Genomic DNA, 13,280 nt, shown 5'->3' with positions numbered 1-13,280 from the left:
AATCTTTAATAAAAAATATAATATAAAAATGGACAAAGCTCCCGAATAGACATTTTTCTAGGCATGCAAAGGACCAACAGGTACATGAAAAAGTCCTCAATAACACTGATCACCAGGGAAATGCAAATCAAAACACAGTGAAATATTACCTCACATCTGTCAGAGTGACCATCATTAAAAGAAAAAAAGGAAAAGATAATAAGTGTTGGTGAAGATGTGGAGAAGAGGAAATCATTGTGTACTGTTGGTGGAAATGTAAATTGGTGCAGCCACTATGGAAAACAGGATGCAGGGACATACATTGTGGCACACACATGCAGTAGAATATTATTCATCCTTTAAAAAGAAGGAAATCCTGCCATTTGTGACAACACTGAAAAACGTGGAGGACATTATGGCAGGTGAAATAAGCCAGATAGAGAAAGACAAATATTCTCTTAGTTATATGTAGAATCCAAAATAGTCAAGATCATAGATGCAGTGAGTAAAATGGTAGCTGCCAGGGGCTTGGGGAGGGAGAAACATGGCTCAGGTCATGATCCCAGAGTCCTGGGATCACGCCCCGCATGGGGCTCTCTCCTTAGCAGGGAGCCTGCTTCCCCATCTCTCTCTCTGCCTGCCTCTCTACCTACTTGTGATCTGTCAAATAAATAAATAAAATCTTTTTTAAAAAAAGAAAGTATCTTCCCTCATTCTGTGGGTTGATTTTCAGTCCCTTAATGTTGCCATTGGAAAAATGTTCTTCATTTTAATATATTACAACTTGCAATACTTTTATTTTATGGTTAATATTTCTTGTGTCCTGTTACAAATATCTTTGTCTTAGGGTGCCAGGATGGCTCAGTCGGTTGAGCATTTGCTTCTTGAATCCAGCTCAGGCCATAATCTCAGGGGTTTGAGATTGAGCCCCATATCAGCGGGAGTCTGCTTGAGATTCTCTCTCTCCCTTTCCTTCTAACACTCCCCCACTTGCACACGCTCTCTCTCTCTCAAAAATAAATAAATATTTTTAAAATGTATATCTTTGTCTCCTCCAAAGTCAAGAAGGTATTCTCTTCTGCTCCCTCTAAAAACTTTATTTAATATTTACAGAGTCTCTAACTATCTGGAATTGACTTGGAGCAGCATCACTGCATTGCTGTAGCATAATTGTCATAAATCAGGTCACTATATATGCAAGGATTTATTACCAGACTCTATTCTATACCACTGGTCAATTTCTCTTCCCTTGCATCAGTATCTCACTATCTTAAACAATGTACCAGTATAATGGATTTCTATACACGGCAGCAAAAGTCCTCCAGTTTTATTATTCTTCTGTAAGATTGCCTTGGTTATTTTGGGACCTTCACATTTTCATATGAGTTTTTTTTAAAGATTTTATTTATTTATTTGACAGACAGAGATCACAAGTCGGCAGAGAGGCAGGCAGAGAGAGGAGGAAGCAGGCTCCCTGCTGAGCGGAGAGCCCAATGTGGTGCTCGATCCCAGGTCCCTGGGATCATGACCTGAGTGAAGGCAGAGGCTTTAACCCACTGAGCCACCCAGGCGCCCTTTCATATGAGTTTTAGAATCGTCCTGTCAATTTCCACAAAATGTTCTGTGATTTTTTTTTAAGATTTTACTTATTTATTTGACAGACAGAGATCACAAATAGGCAGAGAGGCAGGCAGAGAGAGAGAGAGAGGGAAGCAGGCTCCCTGCTGAGTAGAGAGCCTGATGCGGGGCACGATCCCAGACCCTGGGATCATGACCTAAGCCGAAGGCAGAGGCTTTAACCTGGTGCCCCTTGTTCTGAGAGCCACCCAGGTGCCCCTGTTCTGTGATTTTTAATCAATACTGCATTACATACATTTGAGGGAAATTTTTACATATTTACAATATTGAGCCTTCTAGTCCATGAATGTTATATTCTTCCTTATTTAGGTCTTCCTTAATTTCTTAGAGAAATTTTGTGTTTTTCAGTGTTATGGTATTGTTTATTTTGTTAAACTCATTCTGAGGTATGTGTTGTGTTTTGATGTAAATGGTATGAATCATTTTTAATTTATTGCAGATAAACAGAAATACAATTGGCTTTTATTTATTGACCTATACATAGAAACATTGATAAATTCACTAACTCTGAATTTATAAAGATTGTGTATCTAGAAAACCCAAAGCAAGTATGTGATTTGCAAGTAATAACAATTTTGGGGCACCTGGGTGGCTCAGTCAGTTAAGCATCCGATTTTTTGTTTTGGCTCAGGTCATGATCTCAGGTAGTGAGACTGAGCCCTGCATAGGATCTCTGTTTGGCATGGAGTCTGCTTGAGATTCTCTCTGCCCCCTCCATGTGTCCCTCTCCCTACTCTAAAAATAGATAAATAAATATTTTTAAAAATTTAAAAAATAACAGTTTTAGTCCTTCCTTTCTAATTTGTATGTATTTTAGTTCTTTTTCTCCCCTTATTTCAATAGCTAAACCTCCAGTACAATGTTGAGTAGAGGTTGTTTAACATCAGACATCCTTGTTTTATGCCTAATGTTAGAGGAATGATTTTTAACAGTTTGATATTATGATGTTTGTTATTGATTTGTTGGGGGGGTGCTGGGTAAGATATCACTCAACAAACAGACTTGGGAAGTTGCCTTCTGGTTTCAGTTTTCTATGAGTTTCATCATAAATGGGTCTTGCATTTTGTCAAATGTTCTTCACTTACTAATTTTTTATGTACCTAGATGAATGTATAATTTGTGGGTTTTCCTTTATTGGTATGGTAAAATGCCTCCAATGTTAAAAATATATCTCATTCCTGATGGACACTGGGGAGGGTATGTGCTATGGTGAGTGCTGTGAAGTGTGTAAACCTGGTGATTCACAGACTTGTACCCCTGGGGCTAATAATACATTATATGTTTAAAAAATTAAAATTAAAAAATATATTTCATTCCTGAAAGAAACTTCATTTGCTCATGATGTAATATCTTTTTATGTATTGCTGGATTTGATTTGCTAATATTTTGTTAAAGATTTTTGCATCTTTGCCCCTCCTCCTGCTTACATTTTCTCTCTCTCTCTCTCCCTCTCTCATAAATAAATAAAGCTTAAAAAAAAGAATATGGGGGCACTTGAGCGGATCAGTCAGATAAGTGTCTGCCTTCAGCTCAGGTCATGATCTCAGGGTCCTGGGATTGAGCCCTGTCTTTGCGCTCCCTGCTCAGTGGGGAGTCTGCTTCTCCCTCCCCCTGCTCTTGTGCTCTTGCTCTCTCTGTGTCCCTCTCAAATAAATAAATAAAATCTTTTTTTAAAAGAATATGAAGGTAGAGAGGAGGAGGAGAACTAAGAACAACCCCTGGTGTACTACAGAGTTAAGAGATCTAGGTTGAAAGAAGTGGGCAGCAAAGAATGTGGGACAGAAAAGAATGGGGTTGTTCAGAAACTAAGAGAATGAAGTACATCAATAGTAAAATAGAGGGGTGGAGTGGGTGAAGGGAGTCAAAAGGTATAAACTTCAAAAGTTATAAAATCAATAAGCCTTGGGGTTGTAATATACAGACAGCATTGTGACTATAGTTAACAATATCGTATCATATATTTGATAAGATCAAAACATATTTGAAAGTGACTAAGATAGATCTTAAAAGTTCTTTTTAAAAAGATTTTATTTATTTATCTGTCAGAGAAAGAAAGGGAGAGCACACGCAGGGGAGCAGCAGGCAGAGGGAGAAGCAGGCTCCCCACTGAGCAGGGAGCACAATGTGGGACATGATCCCAGGTTCCTGGGATCATGACCTGAGCTGAAGGCAGATGCTTAACTGACTGAGCTACCCAGGCATCTCAGATCTTAAAAGTTCTTATTGCAAGAAAAAAATGTGTAGCTATGTTTGGTAATGAATGTTAACTAAATTTATTTTGCTTAATCATTTCACAATCTATGCAAATATCAAATCATTATGTCATCATCATTATACACCTAAAACTAATACAATGCTATATGTCAATTATATCCCATTAAAAAAAAAAAAAAGACTTGCCAGGAGCACCTGGCTGGCTCTGTCAGTGAAGCATGTGACTTTTGATCTCAGTGTTGTGAGTCTGAGCCCCACATTCAGTGTAGGGATTACTTAAAGATAAAATCTTTAAAAAATTTTTAAAAAGACTTGCCAAATCTTCTCTAGCTTTGGAACCCAATCAATACTGCCTATTTCATAAAAAATGGGTCAAAGCAGCACATTCAAATGGTGTGTATGTTTAAAATGTACAGAAACCAAAACCAAATAAACACTGCGCCTTTTGCGTGTGTGAGAGAAAGAGTGAGGGAGAGAGAGTGAACTGGGTGGGGGGAAGGCAGGCAGAGGGAGAAAGGGAAATCCAAGCAGACTCCCCATCCAGTGCAGAGCCTGTGGTGGGACGGGATCCCATGACCCCGAGATCATAGCCCAAAACAAAATCAAGAGTCAGAGACACTCAACTGACTGAGCCACTCAGGGGCCACTAACACTGTGCTTCTTTTTTTTTTAAAGATTTTATTTATTTATTTAAGAGAGAGACAATGAGAGAGAACATGAGCGAGAAGAAAGTCAGAGGGAGAGGCAGACTCCTCATGGAGCTGGGAGCCTGATATGGGACTCGATCCTGGGACTCCAGGATCATGACCTGAGCCGAAGGCAGTCGTCCAACCAACTGAGCCACCCAGGCGCCCAACACTGTGCTTCTAAGTAGAGGGAGTTGCTAAATGCAGCAATGACTGTCATTTGGGTGACATAGCTGAGACATCTGTACTACTGGCATCTGTTATGAATTTACCCGCCATCATCTAACGCACAGAAATTAGGAATCCTGATTGATTTAATGATTAACTATAGTCAGTATCCAAACTCTACGCACTTCAACACAAGCTAAACAAGTGAAGTCAGCAGAGAGGTAGGTGATAGGAGTCACCGCATTTGCCTCTTTTATTCTTTGACAAAGTCACTCTCCTCACAGTGCCATATATAGGTGTCAATTGCAAATTGCTATTGCAACAGTCAGATTAATTTCCAAGGGCTTTCCAAGGACACTTCTTATAGTAACAGTACTCACTCGTCATATTAAGGAGGAAAGGTAGGGATTCTGCTGTTGTCAAGTATGCATCAAGAAATGGAATAAATGACCACAATTTCTTTTTTTTAAAAAGATTTTATTTATTTATTTGAGAGAGAGAATGCGAGAGTGAGAGAGAGGGAGCATGAGTAGGAAGGAAGGGCAGAGATTCCACCCTGAGCAAGGAGCCCAACATGGGACTTGGTCCCAGGACCCTGGGATTGTGACCTGAGCCAAAGGCAGATGCTTAACCAACTGTCCCACCCAGGTGTCCCTCTCCACACATTTTTAAAGATAATGAGAATCCAATAAACAACTTCTCAATATTTGAAAACTTAGTTCAATGACCAATTTTCTTGAAAAATAAAACCTATAAAAATTGATACAAGAATAACTAGAAAGTCTGAATTCTCCTAGCACTATTAAAGAAATTGGACCACTATTTTAAATTTTTTCCACAAAGAAACTCCATGCCTGATTGCTTCACCAGGGAATTCTAGACATTTAATAAAGAAATAATATTAGTCTTACATAAATTCTTCCAGAGAATAGAAAGAAGAAAACACTGCAACTCATTGTAAAAGTCCAGCAATTTTGATACCAAACCTGATAAGGACATTTCAAAATGCATCTCATAAACAAAGATGCAAAACTCCTTATCAAAATACCAATAAATCAAGAAAAAATAAAAAATATATCACAACCGGGGTGCCTGGGTGGCTCAGTGGGTTAAAGCCTTTGCTTTCTGCTCAGGTCATAATCCCAGGGTCCTGGGATTGAGCCCCGCATCAGATTCTCTGCTCAGCGGGGATCCTGCTTCCCCCTCTCTCTCTGCCTGCCTCTCTGCCTACTTGTGATCTCTATCTGTCAAATAAATAAATAAAATCTTTTTAAAAAAATATATCACAACCAAATGGGGTTTATTCAAGAAATGCAAAATTCTTAGCAAAGTGAGAATCGAAGAAAACCTCTTTATTCTTACACTAACATCGAAAATTTCTACAGCCAATCACAATGATGAGTTACTATAATTAATGATGAAAATGGAAAGCTTTCCCCCATAACATCAGAATTAACTAAATAAGCCCATTCTCACCATGTTGTTAGAGGTTCTACCAATGAATTTAAGGCAAGGCAAATGAATAAAAGGCATATGGATCAGATGAAAATGAATAAACTTGTTATATCTGCAGATGACAGCATGGTGCATATAGAAAATGAAATGGAATATAAAGCAATATCCTGGGAACCTGGGTGGTTCAGTGGGTTAAGCCTCTGCCTTCAGCTCAGGTCATGATCTCAGTGTCCCGGGACCGGGTCCCGCATCGGGCTCTCTGCTTGGGAGCCTGCTTCCTCCTGCTTTCACTCTCTGCCTGCTTCTCTGCCTACTTGTGATCTCTCTCTGTCAAAAAAATAAATAAAATCTTTTTTAAAAATTAAGCAATATACTATAATTTAGCAATGTTGCTGGACTCAAATTCAAAATACAATGCTGATTTTATTTCTATGTACTTTCTAAATACTACCAACAAAGAAACTTTATTTTTTTTTAACAAAGAAACTTTAAAAGTGATGTCATTTAAGGGCACCTGACTGGCTCAGTCAGTTAACAGATTGCTTTCGGCTCAGGTCATGATCTCAGGGTCCTGGGATTGAGCCCCACATTGGGCTCCCTGCTCAGTGGTGAGTCTGCTTCTCCCCCTCACTCTGTGATCACTCTCGCTCTCACTCTTTCTCAAAAAAATGAATAAAATATTTTTTTAAAAAAGACTCCTATTTGCCTGGGAATTGTAACTGCCTCAGAAAAGGAAAAAAGCAAATGTGTAAAAATATACGCAAATTTGCCTTCTTGTGTCCTTTGATCTCCCAAACAAGAACCCAGGAGGAACATTGTTGTATCAGGTTGGAGTCAATCAGAGAAGTAGAACCACGGGAGGGGAATGGAATAGGAGGGGAATGGAATAGGAAGTTTTCTTAAAATAAGGATTAGACCTCTCACCATTGTGGAGTCTACAGGATGCCACACAGGTCCAGGGGTGGGCCTGAGGTCGCTGCAGGTTCACAGGCCACACAGGCCATAAAAGCTGGGTGTGAAATAGGAGAGGGCGAGGACAAATTGGGACCCAAGTCGGTGCCTCACGACCTCCACCTCCTACAATGTGGGCAACATGCAGAAGTGGGCACCGAGTCCCGGGCTGCACACACACCTGGCACAGTGCTGGGAGGATCTGAACAAGGTCCTGGCAGGAGCTGGGGCCCCGTGCCCGCCACTGAGTCAGCAGATGAGCAGCCCCGTGGGGAGCTGCAGCAGCACCTGGGCCCACACTGTCCTTCAGAGCATATGGCTACTGCTTCTCTTCCAGCTTCCAAATATGGCACCAACATCGCCTCCGTCAAGCCCATCCTGAAACCATTAGGGAAAGGGAGTTCTTGGAACTGGTAGAGTAGAAAACCACCATCATCTTTGTTTCTGAAGATAAATAGGGCCATGTCATTCCTCTGTTCAAAAATATCTAGTGGCTCCCTAAAAAAAGTCAAAATAGTTACACTACCTACAATACTTCATATATGCTGGCACTTTAAACTCTTCCTGTGGCTCATTCCCCAGTCTCCCCACAGCCCCTCTAGTCACCTTCCTATTCCCTAAATGCACCAATAACTGTCCTTGCTCCATCTTTCCCCTACATATCCGCTCTATCCTCTATGTTCTTGCCAAAGGCTGTATGCATCACGTCCTCCCTCCAGTCCTTCAAGTCTCTGCTCAAATATCACACTCTCAGGAAGAATCTCCTGACCAGATTATTGAAAACTGAATCACCTACAGGGGGTGCCAGGGCGGCTCAGTCAGTTGGGCGCCCAACTCTTCATTTCTGCTCAGGTTATGATCTCAAGGTCATGAGATCAAGCCCCACGTCGGGCTCCACGTTCAGGGGAAGTCTGCTTAAGATTCTCTCTGATGAATCTTAATCTTAATCTTAGGGGTGCCTTGGTGCCTGGGTTAAGCCTCTGCTTTCAGCTCAGGTCATGGTCTCAGGGTCCTGGGATTGAGCCCTGCATCGGGCTCTCTGCTCAGCGGGGAGCCTGCTTCCTCCTCTCTCTCTGCCTGTTGTTCTGCCTGCTTGTGCTCTCTCTCTCTCTCTCTGTCAAGTAAATAAATAAAATCTTTTAGAAAAAGAAAAGATTCTGTTTACCTCTCCCTCCCCCTCTACCCAACCCCACTCATGAGCACATACACACTCTCTCTCTCGAATAAATAAATAAATAAATAAAATCTTAAAAAAAAAAACACTAAAGCTGAATCACCCAGGGCATTCCTTGTCCCCCTCCTACTCATTAGTTTTCAATAGAGCACTTAGCAGCAGCTGAAATACTATGGTATCTATTTAATATTTTCTGCCACTCGCAGTAGAATATAAACTCCATAAGGACCACTATTTCTTCCTATCAGATGTATAACTATATGTTCATATCTGAAACATTGCCTATAACAGTGCCAGACATATAGTAAGGGAGCATTGAATATTCTCGTTAAAATGAATGAATAAAGGAATGAACAGAGTAGAAGTATAGATCTATCTCCTCTATCAGATCTTTAAATGAAGCTAACTTGTTACTAAGTTCTCAGGCATATTCTCTCCACTCTCAAACTGCTCCTCTTAAAACCCTACCTAAGTCCCTAGTACCGATATATGTTGTCGGCACCCAAATGTGTATCCACAAAGCAAGCCTTCCCTCTGTCCCCCGCTCATGTATATGTGTGTGATACCTCACCAGACACATCTGTGAAGCAATTGCCTTAGAGACACAACACATGCCACGTGCTAAAAAGAATGTGCGGTATTTCTACACCCCAAGGACACTTCCCAATTTCTCAGGATCAAGACACACCACCGCAATCCCTCCAGGTGCCCATGTCTCCAGAGAATGGTGAGCCACTGTCCACAGCAGCCTTAAATAACCATTGGTAAGATGATCGTTAAGCTCAGTGCTTCCTTCTTTCTTTTTTTTCCCCAAAGATTTTATTTATTTATTTATTTCTTTGACAGACAGAGATCACAAGTAGGCAGAGAGGCAAGCAGAGAGGGGGTGGACACAGTCTCCCCAGTGAGCAGAGAGCCCGATGCGGGGCTCAATCCCAGGACTCTGAGATCATGACCTGAGCCGAAGGCAGAGGCTCAACCCACTGAGCCACCCAGGCGCCCCTGCTTCCTTCTTTCTAAGGAAGTTTTTCTCAAGTGCATGTGCTGCTCACCCTCATGTTCATTTTCATCATCTTTATCAGAAGCATCGTCCTCTCTCACCTGGTGGACCTCAACAGTCTCCCGTATCTGCCTCCCAAAGCCACTGTTGCTCAACTCAATAAACCCTGCTCAGAATGGGTATGCAAATTAGACGTTTTCTTTTAATGCCTCCTTTCTCCTAGACGAAAATCCTTAAATTGTCTGAAACGACTGTTGAGAGTCATGATACAAATTCTTCACCTAATCTGTAAGACCTAGCTAATTGTCATCCGTCCTTCAATCATGCCGAAGTCCCTTGCTCTTGGCATACGAGGTACATGGGGTTTCCTTCAGTTCTTTGTATGTTCTCTGTTCCTTCCTGCAGATGGTGTCCAGACACGCTTTTCTGTTTACCTAAAACACCCACTAAAGCTGGCAAACTTCCTCCAAAATGCTCAGGGAGCATCCTAAGTAAAGGGAGCTTTCCACAGTCCTAAAACATGCTTTCCTGAGTTCCTTAGTGCACCAATCCGCGCAAATGCAATTCTATCATTATTTGTCTGACGTCTGGATTCCCCACCGACTTCATTGGAGCAAATACCCTTGCTGTTCACCACTGTGCCTAACACACGTCAGCGGTGCCGAGAATATACTTCACATACTTGACAGTAGGAGATCCATGGGTGAATGAATGTTCTAGAAGACTGTCAGTAGTTGGGTGAATTCTACAACTTTCTCAAGCAGGAACAGCAGAAGCTAGAGATATGAGGGTCCCTTTTTAAGAGCAAAAAGGGAATGAGGGTTGGAAAACAAGATGCTGGAAGCGCACTGGTGTTCACAAGCCACAATGGGTGGTTTTCAAAAAGAGAAGCATGCATTTCAAAACCAGAAGAGAGAGAATGAAATATAGAAAAACTGCTCACGGGGCGCCTGGGTGGCTCAGTGGGTTAAGCCGCTGCCTTCGGCTCAGGTCATGATCGCAGGGTCCTGGGATCGAGCCCCGCATCAGGCTCTCTGCTCAGCCGGGAGCCTGCTTCCTTCTCTCTCTCTCTGCCTGCCTCTCTCCCTCTTGTGATCTCTCTCTGTCAAATAAATAAATAAAATCTTTAAAAAAAAAAAAAGAAAAACTGCTCACAAGTCTTAGGATAGCTTTCATGGCTCTGGTCTCTGGGGATATTTGGGAGGATTATCTAGTGCTGAGAATGTGTTGGACTTGCTGTTGGTGCCTGTGAAGGAAAAATATCATGTACCCACTGGCCCATATCATGAATCCCAAGCAAGTAACATCAACAGAGGTGAAAATAATTAAATGTGTTGATTCTGTAATTGCATTAACCAACCAATTAGGGCAACACCCCAGATTTTATTTCACACTGATATTTCTGCTAGTCTTTGGTCCAGTTGCTTTCATGGGAGCAATGATATTTATCAGCCAATGAAACATCCAACTTGGGACACATGGTGAATTAATGTGCTTTGGGGATTTGAATTTGAGTTCTGCCCATCTACAGTTTGTAGGGTCTATACTCAAGGCCCGAAACCACCCAAAAGACAGGTGATGCTAAGAGAATTTCCCTAGGCAACTCTGAAAATAAAAGACAAGTTTATGTATGACATCATATAGGAAATATTTCAACCCAAAGGTTACCATTGTCAAAGGGATTCCTCCACAAAGAAGGATCAAAGTATTGGCTAAAGCAAGATGGTTGATTATTTGCATTAATGGTCTCAATCTAGCTCTCCTAAAAAGAGAGCAGACATAACAACAGAGTAAAGCATTACCCACAATCCTTATTCCAGTTTGAGCAAGGATGACCATACCTATTGCCAAGTTAGCAGAAATCATTGCTTCGGTGACTAAAGGTCATGACTGAGGTATGATTTTGCTCGGGTCCGTAGCACCTGGAGAGAAACAGAAAGAACACATGAGTGTCTTCAAATCAAGTGAACTACAGTTCTCACCATAATTTCTTTAAAAACTCCTTTCTGGGAAACCTATCCTCTTGTCATGCACAAAAATCCTAACCCTGAAGTTTTCTTTTCTCCTCATCACCTACTATATCTCTTGTGGTACTTATAACAACTGAGATGATCTTATTGGATAACCTTATTTCTATCAAAGGAAGACCATTTCCTCCAAAAGAACTATGAGAGCCACGAAAGCAGGGGTCTTGTCTCCATGTTTTCAGTCCATATCCAGGGTCTAGAACAATCTGTTACTAGTAGGCAGTCAATTAATATCTATTACATGAATAAACAAATATGAATAGAGTCATTATTTTCACGCCAAAAGTCATTTCAATATGTTCTTTACATTGACAGGTTTCTTAACACAGAATGCATATCCTCCACTTAATTGTTAAAATAGTGCATTAAAGGGCGCCTGGGTGACTCAGTCAGTTAAGCATCTGTCTTCAGCTGAGGTCATGATCACAGGGTCCTAGGACTGAGCCCCCATCAGGCTCCCTGCTCTGTGGGGAATCTGCTTCCCCCTCTCCCTCTGCCTGCTGCTACCCCTGCTTGTGCGTTCTCTCTCTCTCTCTCTCTCTCTCTCTGTCAAACAAACAAATAAAACCTGTTTAAAATAATGCTTTAAGCTCAATAATTGTGTTACTTGAAACCGCATGTTCTTGCTTGATTTGAGCATTTGCTTGGTTTTGTTTATGTAAAAGCCTAATCTATCTGAGAGATAGGTATTCAAGTAGCTTATGTTGCACTGGATACTATCAAATACCCTCTGCCAAATGTTATGTTTCTATAAACCAATGTAATTTTTTGTCAGGGAGAGAGAGCATGCACAGGCAGGGGGAGCAGCAGGCGAAGTAGAAGCAGGCTTCCCACTGAGCAAGGGACTTGATCCCAGGTCCCCGATGTGGGACTTGATCCCAGGACCCTGGGATCATGACTTGAGGTGAAGGCAGACACTTAACTGAGCCACCAGGTGTCCCCCTATGTAATTTTTTAATACAACTCTGAATCAAGGACCTAAACTGGATGAGCAGTATATCTTAATAATAATACATTAACGAAGATATATTCCGAGACTACCCACGATTAATATGACAATGAATATTAGAAACAATCTCATTTCAAGGGGGAAAAATGACTAACATGAACTCATGCACACAATTCATTATTTTTCTGACTTGGTCAACAAAATGGCAGGAAAAAGTTATTTCTCTTTGAAAATTAGATCATTTTTATGTGTAACATTTGAAGAACATGCTGAAATATTTTAGAAGTAATAATATAGTAATTTGCTCAAATGTTACACAAGTATGCAAAAATTTAAAATATAGGGGCACCTGAGTGGCTCAGTCATTAAGCCCCTGCCTTCAGCTCAGGTCATGATCCCAGGACCCTGGGATCGAGCCCCGCATCAGGCTCCCTGCTCAGCGGGAAGCCTGCTTCTCCCTTTCCCACTCCCCCTGCTTGTGTTTCCTCTCTCACTGTTGTCTCTCTCTGTCAAGGAAATAAATAAAATCTTTTTAAAATTTTAAGATATATTATGAATAAACACTTTTCGAATCTTGGAACCAAACTAGATCAGTAATGTGCTGGAAATATAAAAGTAAAAAAAAATAGCATTTAAAAAATCTTGAATGAGTGGAATTCATCGCATGTTCCTGGATGGGAAAATATAATGCCTCAAGATTTGAAACTTCCTCAAAGGTATAGATTCAACTCTTGAAACTTCTTCAAATGTGTAGATTCAGTTCAATGTCAGTCAAAATAGCAAGACAGCTTTGGGGAGAATTGGGAAATTTATCTCGAAATTTAGCTATAATTGTGCAAGAAAATCCAAGTCATTTTCCCCAATACTTTATTACCAAAATTTTCAAACATACAGAAACTGATTCATTTTTTTAAAAAATAATAATAACAATGGATTGCTTACCTGATTTCCTAGAACTTATTACAGCAATTAAAGTGTGGGTACAATTGAAAACCAGTCAAATATATCAATGGGTCAGGATGAAGTGTCCAGAAAAAAT

The 13,280-nt window shown here is 40.9% G+C and overlaps 1 protein-coding gene across 5 annotated transcripts in view; it reads right to left on the bottom strand.

Moving 5' to 3' along the window:
• The window catches only part of LOC122898008 (zinc finger protein 780A-like), a 59,044-nt gene that overhangs the window by 21,968 nt on the left and 23,796 nt on the right, over positions 1 to 13,280 (bottom strand). For 2 of the 5 annotated variants that reach the window (XM_044236191.1, XM_044236194.1), the window contains 2 exons: positions 11,107 to 11,187; positions 7,065 to 7,469 (listed from right to left, as the gene is read on the bottom strand). The gene's annotated coding sequence lies outside the window, so the exon portion shown is untranslated. Of the gene's footprint in view, positions 1 to 7,064; positions 7,470 to 10,208; positions 10,233 to 11,106; positions 11,188 to 13,280 lie in introns of those variants that run through there. The other 3 variants (XM_044236192.1, XM_044236193.1, XM_044236196.1) reach the window with 3 other exon arrangements.

Source organism: Neovison vison, unplaced genomic scaffold (genome assembly GCF_020171115.1).
Source record: "Neovison vison isolate M4711 unplaced genomic scaffold, ASM_NN_V1 Scaffold_085, whole genome shotgun sequence".
Lineage (NCBI taxonomy): Eukaryota > Metazoa > Chordata > Mammalia > Carnivora > Mustelidae > Neogale > Neogale vison.
Note: the sequence above shows the minus strand (reverse complement) of the source record. Positions and strands in the feature narration are given on the sequence as shown.